Here is a 17312-nt window from a genome sequence, read left to right on the forward strand (position 1 = left end):
AATTTAGTTACAGCCAAGTAACAAATTTCCTAATGTGTGGCTTTCAACATAACTAGAGAGTAGAAAGGAAGGGAGGAAAATAAAGGGAAAGAAAAAATTATTTTATATTAGACAGAAGTTTTAATCTGTGATTAGCTTAAAATAGGATATAGTATTTTTACTTTATAGTAAGATAAAACAGTTATCTAAGTCATTATGGAGGTAGTATTAAATAATATATCAGAATATGAAAGTATGATTATTAGAGGTGGAAGTATTCATTTTTAAGTAACCCAAACAGAAAGTATCAGAGATACATTTTTTGGCAAAGACAAATCAGAAAATGGCTGTGACTATTTATCAAGTCTTACCTTAATGTGATTAAGTACACTACCATTCTATACTTTCTTCCACAGTACCTTTTGGTGCCCCACCCCCTATGCTGGGCTTGAGCCTCACATGTGCTAAGCAAGTGCTTGACTCGTGTGCTGACTGGTTTTCTGTCAACTTGACACAAGGTAAGAGTCATCAGAGAGGAAGAGTCAGTAGAAATGTGCCTCCATGAGATCCTGATGCTGGCAAAACCATATTGCGTTTTCTTAATTAGTGATTGATGGAGGAGGCCCCAGGTCTTTGTGGCTGATGCCACCCCTGGTCTTGCATTGTATAAGAAAGCAGGTTGAGGCAACAATGATAAGCAAGTCAGTAAGCAGCACCCCTCCGTGACCTTTGTGTCATCTCCCGCCTCCAGGTTCCCCATTGTTTGAGTTCCTGTCATCTTATGATGATGAACTGTTCAAGGAGCTCTGAATAAAATGAACCCTTTCCTCCCCATGTTGCTTTTGGTCATGTGTCATCATAGCAGTAGTAACCATGACTAAGACAACTCCTGAGTTGCAGGTACAGTTCGGAGATTCCCTTGAGAAGTCCCAGAGTCCCTGCTGCCTGTGCACATGTGCTCATCTCTCTCTTCCCACACAGAATCTGTGGCTCGGGAGAAGCCAGCTCTGCCACCCTCAAGCCCAGCTGCAGGAGCAGACTATTTTTAGTTCAAGCTGAATTCACTCCATTCGCCAGCCACACTCACTATTGCAATGTGGTCAAATTCACACTATTCTGAAGGGCTCCAAGTGCTCACCGCCTCCCTCGGAACTATGTCATGCAACTTACCAAATCTAAACTAGTCTCTTCAGGAATGGTGCCATTAGATGAATACAGCCAAGAAATGAGCGAAGTGAAGCTGCCAGCGCCACGGGATTGCTAACGTTCTGGACTTTCGATTATATGAGCCAATAAACTTTCTGGAGCTTTGAGCACTCTGAAATGAGTTTCCTTTTGATTGTTCCTGGAGGCATCCTAGCTGGTACACATGCCTTTTGTTACTCTTTTAAAATCTGGACCTCCAAGAACACTGTTCCGATTCAATCAACAATGGCTTCCTCGTTGTGTTGCCCTGCTGGGGATTGAAGATTTGTAGATAAAGACTTGATTGGGAAAGCTTTAAATTCTGCTGAAGCTTTAGGTCTCCGGTGCATAGAAATTTCCTGGTGATGTGATATGGGGACACAAGTAAAACCGCAGCTTCCTGGGACCACTAAAACATGCACAGTAGAATAGTCTCCTCCCGGAAGGAAAGCTCAAAGAAGAAAAAACTGAAATTTTGTTACATAATGAAATCTATTGGGAATAAGCACAACTACAGCAGTCTTGGCAAAGAAGGAAAAAGTATAAGGAGTTACTAGAATTTATAGACAAGTCGGGGTATATGGGAAACATGTTTGTAGTTTTCTGTGTTACAACATTGGCCGTGAAAACTAAAATATAGGCTTGTTTGAATACCAGCTGAGTAACATCATTTGCCTTGTATACAGAGCCACAATCTTCAAAATTAAGAAAGCAATGTGAGGGAAATGGAATTCTGTGTGCTGTCTTACTTTTCTTTGGCCACTATACCAAAAACTCAGTAGACTGGTACTGTACAGGGAAGAGAAAGTATTCCTCACAGTCCTGGGCGCTGGCCAGACTAACTTGGTGCCTAGAGAGGAGACTTTGGCTGCTTCACAGATGCACTTAGTGGCCGTGTTTCCCATAGTGGAAGAGACAGTGCCTTGGGCCTTCATTCATGTGGCACTAATCTTACTTACGAGGATTCTACCCTATGCCACCACTAAACATCCTATTTCTCAACGCCAAGTGAGATTAGGGATTACATTGCAACATGGGAATTCTGGAGGAACAAAAATCCTTACCTCACAGCAATGATGCCCCACACTTGGCTCATTGAGAGCTAAGGAAACCAAACTCTGTGCTTCTCCCTCGTACCCATCTGGATTAGACAGATTTCTTCCCAATTCATAACTGGTTTCAACATAGCTGGACTTACAAGATCCTTACGATTTTGAAGTACACATGCATGGCTGACAGAAAATGCTCTGCTCTGCTCTGGTTCCCTAATCAGGAAGGTTTGTAAAAGGAGAAATAACACACAGCAAGGAATTGAGGCAGCAGAACAAAGAAACTCAAATTGTAGCCCCGATCTTCCTAGTATTAGTTTAAAGCAATGTACATAATTCATAATTTCTCTTCAAATTTATGTGGGGTATAAGATTTTTAAATGTCCAATGGAATATAATACTGATTTTTTAAATAAAATGTACCTCTACTTTAGATCAGTGATATCTATCTCCAACATTTGACTCTTATCTGTATGAACTCTCTCTCTCTCTCTCTCTCTCTCTCTCTCTCTCTCTCTCTCTCTCTCTCTCATGCCCGTACACACACACACACACACACACACACACACACACACACACACACACACCTCTGCTAATCTCTTAGTATTGCTAAAGATAATTTGAAGTATAGAAAGGATTAACCAAGGGATTTTGAGGAATTTACTTTGGTCTACGTAAACCTGGGATTAACATCAGATAGTCTCAAGGGTTTGAACACAAAATATAGCTATGTTTCATATAGGAAGACAATCTGAACCTTCAAAATGAGCTCAAAATGAGCTCTGAGTGGTATTTTAGAGAACTATGTTTACTCTCACAGATCCATAACAGTCAGGAACTTCCAAATCATATACAAAGTATGAACGTGGTCAAGGGCATGTAGCTATTTCCTAGGGTGACGAATACCCAGCATATACTTTCTCTGGTTGATACATCAAACGTATTGCCTGTAGTGATATGACGGTCAACACAATCTACATTATGCCATTTTTGAGTTTTTAACAAGAGGCTTACAATGCAGGGGTGTGGAGAATTGACGGATTTTGCACATTTTTAGTGCCTTTTTACAATGTTTGCTATGTTCAGCAAAATATAAGCTTTCAGATTTAAAATATGTTTTCTAGCTTATCCCACTGTGCAAATCAGTGCATTACGCAAGCCTAGCAGAAACCCATAAGCAGGCAAACAGAAAAGCTGTGAGAGGCTTCCCTATTAAATGTGATGGGAAATAAGATTTAAATATTGGTTTGCCCACCCATCTATGAACCAAAAGCAGCCCAGATATAAAAAGATAAAAAAAAAAAATCACCAAATAGGGTCAACAGAGATGCATCTGTGATTGTCAAATGTGGAAAGGCTTGTTTCAAAGAATCCAAACTTAGATCTACTGCATTAAACATTCTACGTTAAACATTCTGTTCTAAAGCTCACTGTTAGTATGAGGTAAACAACTACAGCAAATAAACCCATGGAGAGAGTTATTGTCTCTTGCACAATAATAGCCCAGGCAGGTGTTCCGGGCTGCAAGGTAGCTCTTCTGACCAGGGAACCTGAAATCCACGCTGTTTTCATTGAAGAATCTGTGGTCTAGGGAATTGTCTCTGTGTTTTGTTATCATTTGGGTATGAAACAGTCCCCAAAGGCCCATATGGTGAAGGCTTGGTGACCAGTGAAGATGTTTTAAAGGTGGTTGGATCGTGAGGACTCTGTACCAACAGATTCATAGCTGACCAGACTCCTGAGAGGCTACAGAAACTGTTGGGATCAAATCTAGTTAGAAGAGGCAGGACCTTGGAAATATGCTCATGGGGATTGTGCCTGATTCCCAGTCTCCCCTACTATCCCACCCTGCCCCCTGCGTTTCCCTCACACTCTGTCTCTTCCCTCTTCCCTAGTCTTGCTATCCTTCACCCTGATCCTGTCTCTGTCTCTCTACTTACTGGTTGTCATAAGATGACCCATGTTCACTCAGCACCTTTCCACCACGAATTTTCTGCCTCAGGACAGGCCTTAAAGCAACGGAGCCACATTATATACTGTGACTGTGAGCTGAAAGGGACACCCTCCTCTCAAAGGTTTTCCCGGGTTTCCTGTCACAGCCCTGGAAAGCTGTGTGGCGCATCCTGATCATATGAACTACTGCCATGCCCAGAACCAAGTGGTACAAAGGAGAAGACAAAGAGGAATTACGTTCACCTCGATGAGTAGTTGGCTTGGGTGCAAAGGGTTTCCAGTAACCTTAGTGGCTGCTAGCCTGCTAGCCTAGCTGGTTAAGGCATGATACCACTAACTTGTCACAGCCTCCCTGCAGAGGAAAGGCATTTACCGAGTGCCAAAGGAAATAAAAGGGGGGATTCGGTAGCCACCAAATAATGGAAGTGACAGGGTGTGCATAATTCTCATCTCATAAACAAAAAAAAACATGTTTAAATAGCCATTCTAGCAAATCGAATGGTTGGGAAAATGTCTGAACACATCAAAAGAAAGACGGACTAAGTATGATACAAAGTATGAGTGTTTGCTATAATTGCAATTAATCATTTGCTCTCCCATCAGACAGACATTAGTTTGAGAAGACAAGTAGCAATAAATTTCAGGACACTAATCTCATGACCCCCCAGGCACTGTCACCTAAATATGAGCAAATGTGATTTAAAGTGGGGGAAAAAGGGCATGAGGTGCTCAGGACCTGAACACAAGTCTCCTTGACGAACTGTGGAATTTACTGGTAATTTCTGTCAATTCCACTTTCTCTTCTTTAAGGAGATACAGCTCATCTTGTCTCCCGTATTTCCAGGATCTTTATAACAACCAAAAATAATGTTTGCCAAAACAGGACTAGCCCTGCTTTTTGCTGCATTTTCAGGTTACTGCATATTTAATTGGACTTGGTTTTTAAAATCTAAATACTAATAGAAGATGTTAAGGCTTAAATCTCGGCCTGTGCCGGAACAGAAAACACCAAGCCAACATGTTCCACGTGGAGAGATTTAATAAGAGAGGAAGAGGAGAGGAGAGGAAAGGCCAGCCATGGGCACATCGGGGAGGGGCGGGGGCGTGGTTGGCGGAAGCGGGAAAGAGCAGAGAAGAATAAAGAGTAAGAGGGGGAAGGGGGAATAAGAGAGAACTAAGAGAGAAGTAAGAGGAAGAGAGGGGCAAGCAGCCCCTTTTACAGTGCCGGGCACTGCTGGCTGTTGCTAGGCAACTGTGGGGCGGAGCATACCTGGCTACTGCCAGGTAGCCCTGGGGGTGGAGCTTAGACAGAATACCAACAGAAGAGGCAGAAGAGAGCGAGATCATTCAATAGATAATATGTATTAAAACTGAAAAAAAAAAAGTTTATAAAATTACCATGTGCACCATAATAATTATTTTCTGTAACCAAATAACTAGCAAAACAACATGAAGGAGGGATTTTTAGGCACGGCAGTCTCAGGAGGCATAGTCTATCAGAGTTGGAGAATGCATGGCTTCAGGAGTCTGAGGCAGTTGGTCATATTGCGTCCCCAAGCTGGAAACAGTGACAAACGCTAATGCCCAGGTTGCTTTCTTGTTTTTCTCCAGTCCAGGAGATTGTACTGCCTACATTTAGGATAGCCCTTTTCCTCTCAATTATCCTGAACTAGAAAATCTCTCACAGACATCCTGAAAGACTTGCTTCCATGGTGATTCTAAACCCCATCAAATTGACAGTCTCTGGGGAGATGGTTTATTCACTGCCAGTGGTTGAAGGAGCATCCCGGTATTTCAATCATGATGATTCCTAAGTTATGCTGAGTTGCTGATGGTCCAATAGATGATTGCATGTGATTGATTTTGTTTAAAGCGCACGGTAGAACAGTAGGGACTTTGAATGGGGATTCAGCAGGGCTTCTGAAACTGGGGGAAATTTTCAAACAAAATCTGACTCTGCTACCCAGGATGGTCTCTCAAACTACTACCAGCAATCCTCCAGCCTCAGCCTCTGCTATACCTGGACTATAGACTGGCAGGACAGGAAGGAGGTCAGGAAAGGCAGGAAGTCAATTAACATTTCTCAACGTATTGTTCATTTTTATTTGCATTTTAGTAATCCTCATTTGAGAGAAACTTTGTTCATCCACTTGAAAAGGATTCACAAGAGTAAAAGGAGAGTTTTCTCTTGAAATGGGCACGGAGAAATTGCATTTCCTTGAAATATGCCTTAGTCATGGCATATGGAAGCATATCTGTGGTCCCAGCAGTCTCAGCTCCCACTCCTCACTGCTCCTTGCCTCCTCCACACCTCCCACCACTCCCCATTCCACTAACATTTCCTAGTTATGACACCATTCTCCAGATACCTCACTTGTCCTAGGCACATCCTATCCAACCACACGGGGGCGACAAAGTAGGCCTAAATTATATGTATTTTTAAATTCAAATCCATATGCTTTAAAGAAAAAGGAGGAAAGTTTAAATTGTACCACAGGGACACACTGAGCCTCTCTGGATGCGTACATCCTACAAGGGATGAAGGCAACGCGTTTAGTTTCTGGCTGAGTGAGCCTGGCAGTGGCACCACAGACCCAGCTAGGTTCCAGGTGCCATCCATTCTGATGTTTAGTGGGCTCACGACTTCCCGTAGGAACTTAAAATAAAATCACCTTATCCATTCATTATCAGGTGACACAAACAATGTGAAGGTCTGAAATCTGCCTCTATAACCTAAAGGGGAAGAAAATATGAGGAGAAAAGAAACGGGGGGGGGGGGGTGGTAAAATAATGTTTACCCTAACCAAGATTTTTCCAGAACACAGCTCCACTGTTTTACTTCACTGGCCTTGAGAAGGTTTTATACAATGCTCTGAGGAGAAGCAAGGCATCATGGATCCTCTATAGTTTCCAAAGGTAAGTTAATAGCAGTAAAGATTGCACAGCCTTGGTGACTGCGTGATAATGGCTTCCTGGATTTTGTCAATGTAAGTGGTAACTAGGTATCAATGTAACTGCCTAAACTAGGCAGCGTGCTGCAGAGATTACAAGCAGCGGTGTGATCAGTGATCCCTGGTGTGAACGCTCCCTACTCATCCTGGAAGAGGTGTTAGGATCACAGGGTTAGAGCCCTTGCCTTTGCCTCCTTAGATGTCTGGTTTACACTACTGTAACTTTGCCTCAGAAGGACTCTGGAATATTTTAGTATAAATTTGTATGAATTACGGTCATAAGTAATGTCTAAGTGTTGCAGGGAATACTAAAGCAAGACAGAAACAGTATGTCTGCCTGTGGCACAAAGTTCATGGCCACTTAGTCTGAATTCACTGCCCTTGAAGAAAATATAAGCAGCCCTTGCGAAAGAGCCGCAAATGTTTATGAAGAATACTTTAAAAGAAAACATAATCCTAACAATTAACAAGACAGTTTTATTGTGAAAGATAGTATCAGCCTAGGGGAGAAACAGACGAGGAATAAAAATGCAGGTTTTTAGAGATTTCAAACACACAGAACGCTTCAGATCTTGCTTACCCACCCCTGAAAATTATAATTTCAGGATTATATTATACACAAACAGCTAAACTCTAAACAGTCAATCATCCGCAATCTTCGTGCAGCTCTATGAGTCCAAATTTCTTAAGAACAAAAGCTTTTCAAAGATGTTTCTTAAAAACCTCAAACAGACTTTATCTCTTATCATGAGAAAGAATGCTAAAATGGGTGGAACAATAAAGGAAAGAGAGGGGGGTTATAGTGAGCCAGGGAAACCCTAAGCAAATATTATTATTCCACACGGACAAGGCCATGTCCGGTACCCAACAACTCAACCCAATGGGAACGACAAAGCCTTCTCCAGTGAAGCTCAGGGGATGGACCTCCTCTGGTCTGAGTGTGGATATTGATAGTGGACAGAGGAAGTGCTCTCCGTAGCTTTCTCCCCTGCCCAAGACATTTACAGTCATAAGACTGATCCTACAGAGGTTAACTAAACCTGCTTCCTTGGTTCAGCTCTATGCACCAACCCCATCTCCTTGTTCAACTTTGCATAATAAACATACTGAGCTTATCTCAGAGGCCAGACAACTGTACCCCAGTTTGTCTGGGTGTCCCTGTCAGGTTAAGTCCTTGGATCCAGGAAAGAGCACAACAGAAGGAGGAGGGAGAGAGGAAGGGAGGGAGAGAAGGAAGGAGGGAGTAAGTTGATTTTGTTTTGTTCTTTAAGATAATTAAATATCTGCTCTGTTTCCAAAGGAATTTTAAAAACACCCATCCCTGAGGTCTGTGTAAACAATCTGGTACCAAAACAAAACAAAACAAAACAAAACACACACACATGCACAAATATGCCTATCTTTTCATCTTGCAAAAAGTTATGTATTTTAAGAAGGAAGACAGACTATAAAACGCTATCAGAAAAATAATTAACTTCGCTCAATAAAAAGTGTCTGTGTATCTTTAGATATACAACTATAAAAATTGTAATGAGGAATGCTAAAAAAAAAAGTCTTGCTGAGATAAATGGTGCAGAGCTTCATGATCACGTGATCGTCACTCGAGTGAACAGAATAGGATTAGCACAAAGCCTGTCTCTACTAGGATGCCAAGAGGATCCTGGCATTTCCTTCGTCGCGGTTCTCAGAAAGGTCAGAGTAATCCCTTACAGGCTTTTGGTGCGTCATCACAGAATGAAAACATGGGCAGAGCACGAAATGTGCTGTGGACACCGCAAGTGTCTCGGGGCTCTCAGTCAACATCTTCAAACAATGACAGTAGAACCGTTCCCACTATGCGCAGAAGAAATTCATGAGGATGAAATCATCCTGTCAGGGCAAGTAACTGCATGGACGGACAAGTGTCACTTAGACCACATGCATCTATCTGATCCATGTGCAGAATGTATCCAGTCATCCCATGTTCCAATCCCACCACTGCCATTGTGCGCAGATGTATGGGTGAACAGACAAACCATACATCCCCATATCCCCTCTCCACCACAGAGCTAAAGCCATCCAATGTTGAAAAGAATAAAAATAGCATTGGTAGTAGTATTATAAAGCATAAATAATAAAACATGAAACCACTTACTGGGGTTGTGAAATGAAGGTTATGCCTGAATGTGTGAAATTACATATGAACGTTAAACTTTCCTCATAAACCAAAATAAAGTGTAAATATGATCTGAAAGCAAGACCTGTGACTTCACTTTAAATGTGGCCTCTCTATTCCACGTGTCAACTTAAGAAACGATAGGGAACATTAGAGACTCCAGAGGGAGAAGGAGCTCTGTGTTCCCAACACTATGCTGAAAAACAAACCTAGAATTTACTAAATGTCACCAATGGACTAAACAATTCACCAAAAAAAAAAAAATTTTAACATTGCTTCCTGAAAATGTTAATATGTCTAATCCACAGAAAATCTTGTTTGATGCATGCGTTTATCTTGTCCAAGAAATAAACAATAATGAGTTTTCAAAAACAAAAGTCTGTTCTTTTCAAAATAATAAGCACACATGCGGGCGGCTATCTGACGCTGAATAAAGCTCAGGGTTCTACACATTTACCTCAGTAAAGGCCAATACCCCATACTCCCACGGTACACAGCATTGCACCTGTACACGAGTAAACTTCGGCTGTCTGGCGCTCACACTGGATCTGCTGTAAAGCATGCTGAGCCTTTTCCTATGGAAGCCAAAGAAGAGCCAAAATTAACTTCCTCTGCTTGTTTCTTCTCAAGGTAACTGGAAAGCCGAGCAAATAAGACCATGTTCAGATAAGAGACTATAGTTTTTAACGTTTTGAGGATGCCTTACTGTGAGCAGTAGTAGAATAGGTAAGCAGGGCCAGGTGGGGGGATAAAGCAGAGGGGGTGGGGGTGGGGGGGAGGGAGAAATAACAAGAAACTAACAAATGTGTGAAAATGTTTTGCGGAAACTTAATATTTTACAAATCATTAAGATATAACATTTTTAATTTTATTTTAATTTATGAATGGGTTTTTTGTCTGAAAGGGGGCTAGAAGAGAATATCGGATCCTCCGGAAGTAGAGTTATTAATGGTCGTAACCCTCTACATAGGTTCTGGATTCTTCTGTAAAAGGAAAGGGTGCCCTTAACCACTGAGCCATCTTTCCAGCTCCTAAAACAAAAATTTTAGAAAATGAGTTTGAACAGAAGTATTTCCATAGAAGGATAATCCTCCTCCCAGAAGCAATGAGTTTTTCATGAAAATTCCCAGTGCCACATGAGATTTGTGAGGTATCTTCTTAAAAGGTGTTGGTCAAGGAGTCCTCAGAGGCCCCAAGAATGACAAAGACTATATCATTGTTCATTGTTCTTTATAAGAACTGTGTGGTAAAAACTCTATGAGGAAACCACACAGTTTGGTCATAGTACATAGGAAAATCAAACTGGAACCAGGCTGGAAGCATCTTCTCTGCTGGCTAGATTTCATAGTGCCAGAAGGTTCTATTCAGGCTGCCAGGGAAGAATTATTACCAACATTCTCACCCATCTGTGAATCCTATGTACTACAATAATAATATTCCAGAAAAGATGTGCCCTCCGGTGCATTAGTGGCATGATGGTTATGGTAGTAACCAGCTGATTTATATTTGAATTTAATGTCCACACAGTAGAAGAAAACTCACATCTGGTACTGTAAGCACAGTCAAGAGCCCGTGGCTAGAGTAATTATCGTAAGTCCTAGGGAGAAACTATTACTGTTTTGCCAAATGTCCTTCTTGCCAAACTGCCTTCTAAATAGTCAGGTTTATGTCCAATGATCAGTGTTGAGCTCAACCTTGGTCAAAGAAGTTTTTTCAGCAGATGGTGGTTCAGCCAAAGATTTATTACCGAACAAAGTTCTGAGAAGAACTATCCCAGTTCTTGGCTGTAAATGAGGCATCTACATCATCTCCTCTGAGGTTCAGGGAACGTTCCAGAAGATGGAGCAGGAAGGACATAAAAGCCGAAGGACAGGATCTAAGGAGCAAAATGTCATTTTATGGATGTGGTGTAGATGCCATACTCAGGAACTCATTATAGATACAGCAATTGCCCAAGGTCTAAACATGACTGTGCACATCAACATTGCATCATGGGTAAAGGAGGGGCCCATAAGCCGTCCACCCCTATCCCTTGTGAATTATGGAATATGCCTAATATCACTGACAGAATGATGTGGTTTTCTTCAGTGGTGTAGCCACTAATGAGTTGCTTGTATTCCTCCCACTCATGCTCAGGTAACAACTCAAAAATTAACCTTAGTAGGACACACACACACACACACACACACACACACACACACACACACACACACACGTAGAAGGGGAACTTCTCTGCAAGTAGATTTCAGTGGGTGTGATGACTTAAATGACAAATACGCTTCGTAGTTCCAGGTATTTCAACACTAGGTCACCAGTACTGCTGTTGGGGTGGGGGAGTGGAATTTTAGGGAGGTAGAACCTTGCTGAGGAACTATGTCAATGGCATCAGGCTCTGACAGTTTATAGCCTTGCTCCACTTTCTGTTTTCTCTCTGCCTGCTTCCTGTGTCTAAGTGAAATGTGATCGTCCAGCGTCCTGCTCCTACTGCTGTGCCACACTATGGCCACCCGGATGGACTCCATCCCTCTGGAACCATAGATCTAAACAGTTTCTTCTTAAGTTGTTTTCCATCACAGTAACAAAAAGAAGTAACAACACAATGGGCAGAAGCCAAGAGGGAGTGATAAGGGTGTGTGAAAATGACTGAAATTCTTTACATGTATGCATGGAACTGTCAAAAATGAAAAATAAAAAAAATCCAAGAAGAATCTTGAGAACCTACAGCCCTATTCCAAGCCTACTGATTCACCATCATAATTAGTACATGTTGGGACTGCTAAAGGCCTCAAAAATAAAAAATAAATATAAAATAAATCTATAGTCTATTTTTTTAAAAAGGACCAATGGTATGTATCTGTGAAGGCTAGTCTTGGTTATCAACTTGACTACATTTGGAATTAACTAAAACCTAAAAATGGAGAGCATACCTGTAAGGGAATCTTGCTTGATTTGAAGTAAGAAGATCCACTTCTAACCTAGATCTTTGAGATGTGAAGATCCACCTTTCATCTGGGCCACACCTTCTGCTGGCAGCCTATATACAGACGTGGAAGGAGGAAACATCACTCATTGCCTGCTTGCCCTCATGCCTTCACTGGCACGACAGCATACTTCTTTGGGATTCCAATGTATACTAAAGACCAGCTGAGACATCCAGCCTCGTGGACTGAGCTACTAATAGATTCTTAGCCCTTCTGCTCATAGCCAGAGATTGTTGGATTTACTGAAATATAGCCTGTAAGTCATTCCAACGAATCCTCTGGTAGATAGATAGATAGATAGATAGATAGATAGATAGATAGATAGATGGATGGATGGATGGATGGATGGATGGATGGATGGATGGATGGATGGATGGATAGATAGATAGATAGATAGATAGATAGATAGATAGATAGATAGATAGATAGATAGATACGTAGGTGGATGGATGGACGGACGGACGGATGGACGGACAGACGGACGGACAGACAGACAGACAGACAGACAGATATTCATTCTATAATTTCTGGTACTCTCAAGAATCCTAACATTTACTTGTACTCTATATGCTGATTTTGTGAAGTATTTCTCAGCTCAAAGCTTCACAATGACTAGGGAAATGCCTGGTTTTATTTTATTTCCAGTTACTAAAGCAGACTTCCTGGCATATGATAATGTTCCAGTTGCGTGGAACTAGATGACTTCCAAAGACCCCATTCTTATCAGACAGCTGATTTGAACATACGGACATTTATTTATTTTAGTGCTAGGTACCAAACCTGGGGCCTTATACATGTTAGAGCTTGTGCATCACCACTGACTGTGTTCACCCTATGTTAATTTTTTTCAGACAGGACATAACAAGGAAGCCTGTGTAAGCTGGCTGGCCTTAGACTCACATCTCCCTGTCCCAGCCTCCCTAAGGCTAGGATTACTAGCCTGTGCCCCCACGACAGACCATTGTGTTAGTTATCCCTTCTGAGTTCAATGTACTTCACTTTTATTTAGTTTTGAGTTTTGTCTCAGGACTGTAAAATTATATTTAAATCAATTCCATTTGCTTGTCATTCATCATAAAGTGGTTTTCCTCCGTGAATGAATATTTTGCTTTAATTCTGTAATAGTTGAGGTGATTCTATGTCAGGAATTTAATATTTTAGTGATGAGTAGCAAGTGTTACTCTGCTTCTCTCCACCCCTAGGTCTTTATTTCAATTAGGATAATATGGTCATTAAATTAAGACATCTATTATGGTGCCAGTGTGCACATAACAGACAGGAGAATGTCTCATATGGGTCAATTGGAATCATTTTGCTAAATTAACATTGCAGCCTTTTATAAGAGGGTCTTACTAGATACTGTTATTAGCAGAGATAGGGCACAAATTGAAATGAGGTTTTTATGGTTTTCATACTCTGAGTAGATCTTCAATGGGCAAATTTGTATAGGTAGCAGCTGGGCTTTCAAAATATGCACTACTTTGTATGGTATTGTTGTACCTGCTTACATGAGTCAGTATGTAATAAAACATAAAAAGAAGTGTCCAGCAATTTAAGAGACATATGTTACTTGATATTATTTTTATGTGAATTTTTCAATGTTCTCAACACATTTGTGGTCAAATATATCTGTGGATAAAGGAACAATGCTATAGTCCAAATATCTATGTCTTCCCAAAATATATATGTTGCTAAACCCCCTCCTTAAGGCTATGAAGAGGCAGACCCTCTGGGAGTCTACTACATCAGGAGGATGCTTATGGGAAGGATTAGTGTAATACATTTAGTAACAGGGAACCAAGGGAGTTTTATCAACACATTCACATTAAAGAGCACATGTAAAAGGCATTATCTGCCTAGGACAGGTCCTCACCAGACCCTGAATCTGCCACTGGTATTACCTTGATCCTCTCATCCTCCAGAACTGTGAACCATACACGTCTACCGTTTATCAACCACCAAGTCTATGCCATTTGGTGTAGCAGCCCAGAGACACTAAGAGACTCTTCGGATATTCATGATCATTCTATTTTCACATAACACAATGCTCAAACGAGGCACTTGACTGCACTCCGCAGTGATCAGCACTGTATGCTCTCTGCTGGCTCACAGGTCAAGGATTAGTCTCAGCAGTAAAACCATGGTTAGACACACCCTGTGCTCTAGACTCTCTTCTAGATTCTTCCTAGGTGTATGGCCCTGGAAGTGTCACATATTCTCTTACTTTGCCAACATTAAAACCTATATCCTGTTTCACTTAAACACTGCGAGCAGCTAATGTTTTACTAAAGTAACATCGCAAAGACATGGGACAAACAAAAGACTTTGTGTTGACATCAATCTGCATTTCCAATATGAAGCTAGTTTGACCACTTGGGTCCCAACCATGTTCTTCCATGTTTTCCAGTTCATTTACCTTTCCCAGAGCGTGTCTTAAGTGACCTCATCTGTCCCTCGTGCAAGCTTTCTGTAAGCTCACAGTGAAAACAGCCCGTCGTATAAACAAGCCAGATGCCCACTTTGCTCCATTCTCCTGTATTTCAGTGCTGACAAACTCGAAACTAGGGGACAAAGGTGGCTAGAGTGTAAAACGGGAAGGGCTTGAGACGGCTAATCTCATAAGCAGGCAATTTCTGAATTAATAATTCATCCATTTTGACAGCTTTTGCTTATCCTTATGGTTATCTTTCTTCTCGGTGATCTTTCTAAAAAAAATAAAATAAAATAAAAACAAGACAAGGGTAAGTAGGACTTGGGACTATTCCCACAGATTCTCATGAAAGAAACACCAAAGAGCAATAAATAAAATACCCTAAGACATCATTATTCCTACCACACAGTACGTATTTTCAATATGTTCTTGAAGATTATCAATGTAAGGCGATAAGTGTGAATTGTTAAATGGCCAAGATAAAGACAAAAACATGAGCTGACGGGACACCCTGAGGCCATTGGCTGGGCCAACTCTTCCCTTTAGGAACAGAATTGAGAGCCAATGCTTCAACCTATAGAGACTCCTGAACTTCAAAGCAGAGCTTCTGTTCCTCCTGATCTAGGAGTCATCCCAGTCACTGGGACAGAGGGAAGGCACAATCTTTGAGTAAACACGTAAGACTCAGCAGTACCAAGTCCATCAACGGAGTCTCCCCTCAGCGATCAATTAGCAAGTGTCCACTTACACCGCTGCAAACCCTACAAACTTCTAGAATGAACAGATCTTTGCTCTCTTACTCTCCTCACAAAGCGTGCAAAGGACCCGCTATTTGCCAAATATTGTACTCAGTGCTGAGGATAAATATGCTCTTGGCGGAAGTAATCCCTCCGTGGGTAGAAAAGAAACTCGGCAGACACACATACATTTATGACAGGCTCCCTGTAATATTTTTTTTTAAAAAAAAACTCCAAAGTTCCCTAGCAACTAAGAAAAGTCACCTTAGGTTTTCGCATTTCATTCTGTGATTAATGTAAGTTGTCACAACTGATTTTAAGTACACTCAGATCACATAAAAAGGACCCAAGAAGAATGCAAGAGAAGAGAGCATGGGAATTGGGACTTCCCATAAAACTGTCACACAAAGTTGGTCACAGACTGTGTGAATCTGTTCATAAAATGTTCTTGAAATGAGAACATTATACATATGGGGGGGAAACTGTGGTTCCTGGGTGTCAGTGATGATGAAGATAGAGTGACAAGAAGGACTCTTACTCGTAGCAGAGAGGTGAGATACAGAGCGACACCAGTCCTGTATCTTGACCTTGATGGCGATGGGTTTTATTTGAAACCACACGTGTGTGATAAATCGGCATCTCATTATCTACACAGACTATACCCATGCCAAATTTCTGGCTTTAATATGTACTGTAGGTGCAGGACCTATAGTCACTGTGGAAACTGTGTGAAAAGTAAAGAGAATCTCTCTGTGCTCTCTTTGCAACAATCTATAAATCTGTAAGTGTATTAAAATCAAACATTGGGTCTCTCTCCCTCCCCTTCCCCTCCCCCTCCCTCTCTTTTAAAGAAGAAACACTAGGGATATAATAAAGCTACCAGATGAATACTGTGTGGAAACAAAATATGCTTTTAATTTGTAACAGAGGTAGCACATTGTGTGTTTCACAATTAAGCAGTGTGGCCCAAGCCCTCCAACACTGACAAGGAAATAAGTTACAAATGTTAGGTTATTTAATAGCAGCTGGAGAGAGACAAAGGCAGAAAAAAGGGAGAGAGGTTTGGTCTGACCTCAGGCAGGACAATGTTTATTCACAGCAAGGAGGCAATTTGTGGCCCACATGTGAGGACTGCAAAAAAGCCTACAGAAGAAGATGGGATGTGCCTTACAGAAGCAGAAACGACTTCTGCGGCCTGCAAGGGAAGCTGGGAAGCGTAGTCTTTCCAGTAGGAAACTATCATTCCTTACTCTGAGATGATATTTTTAAAAATGCAAGGTGGGGATGATATAGCTGTTTTCTGCTAAAGGGGGTCTTTGTCAGAAGGGTTACATCTTAGTTCTTTGAAGAGGAGGTCCTCTGGTGGTGTATCAGGGAGAGAATCTTAACCTGACCGACAGCAACTGATCAGGTGATTGCCACCCGGTGCTCCCTGAAGAGATTTGGAAAATAATTACTAGGCAGAGGATTTGGTTATAGAGAACAGCTGGGAGATTTTGTGGGAAGGGTGGGGAAGAGGAGGGGTAGAGGTAGGAGAGACAGAGTGGCTCGGTGAGAGAAAATGGGAACAGGATTGACAATGATGGTGACTGGACCCAAGACCAGGACTATTGTACCAAAATGAACCAACAGGGATAGCAGAAAGCTACAGAGCATCAAAGGAAGGGAACAGGAGAAACTAGGGGACAGTATCTGGCCTGAGGTGAAAGAGATGAAGGTCCCTTTTAGCAGTCTCTCCGTCTCCATGGCATCTAAAAGGCCTTTTGCAGTTGTATCAGGGGCAAATGGAGGTGTAGCAGGGCGAGAGCATGCAGGGAACATTTAGATTGAGTATAGGGTGAAGTTCAATAAGGAAAATGTTTTAAAAGACAGGGTAGAAACAGGTATGGGG

The 17312-nt window shown here is 41.6% G+C and overlaps 1 long non-coding RNA gene across 1 annotated transcript in view; it reads right to left on the reverse strand.

Moving 5' to 3' along the window:
- LOC120095601 (uncharacterized) overlaps positions 1-12679 on the reverse strand; it is a 28463-nt gene extending 15784 nt beyond the window's left edge. The window contains exons 1-4 of the long non-coding RNA XR_005491162.2: positions 12200-12679; positions 11020-11148; positions 9730-9847; positions 1150-1435 (exon numbers count right to left, since the gene is read on the reverse strand). This is a non-coding gene — a long non-coding RNA (uncharacterized LOC120095601). The remainder of the gene's footprint in view (positions 1-1149; positions 1436-9729; positions 9848-11019; positions 11149-12199) is intronic.
- Positions 12680-17312: the final 4633 nt, after the last annotated feature.

This window comes from Rattus norvegicus, chromosome 11, assembly GCF_036323735.1.
Source record: "Rattus norvegicus strain BN/NHsdMcwi chromosome 11, GRCr8, whole genome shotgun sequence".
In the NCBI taxonomy this organism is placed as follows: domain Eukaryota; kingdom Metazoa; phylum Chordata; class Mammalia; order Rodentia; family Muridae; genus Rattus; species Rattus norvegicus.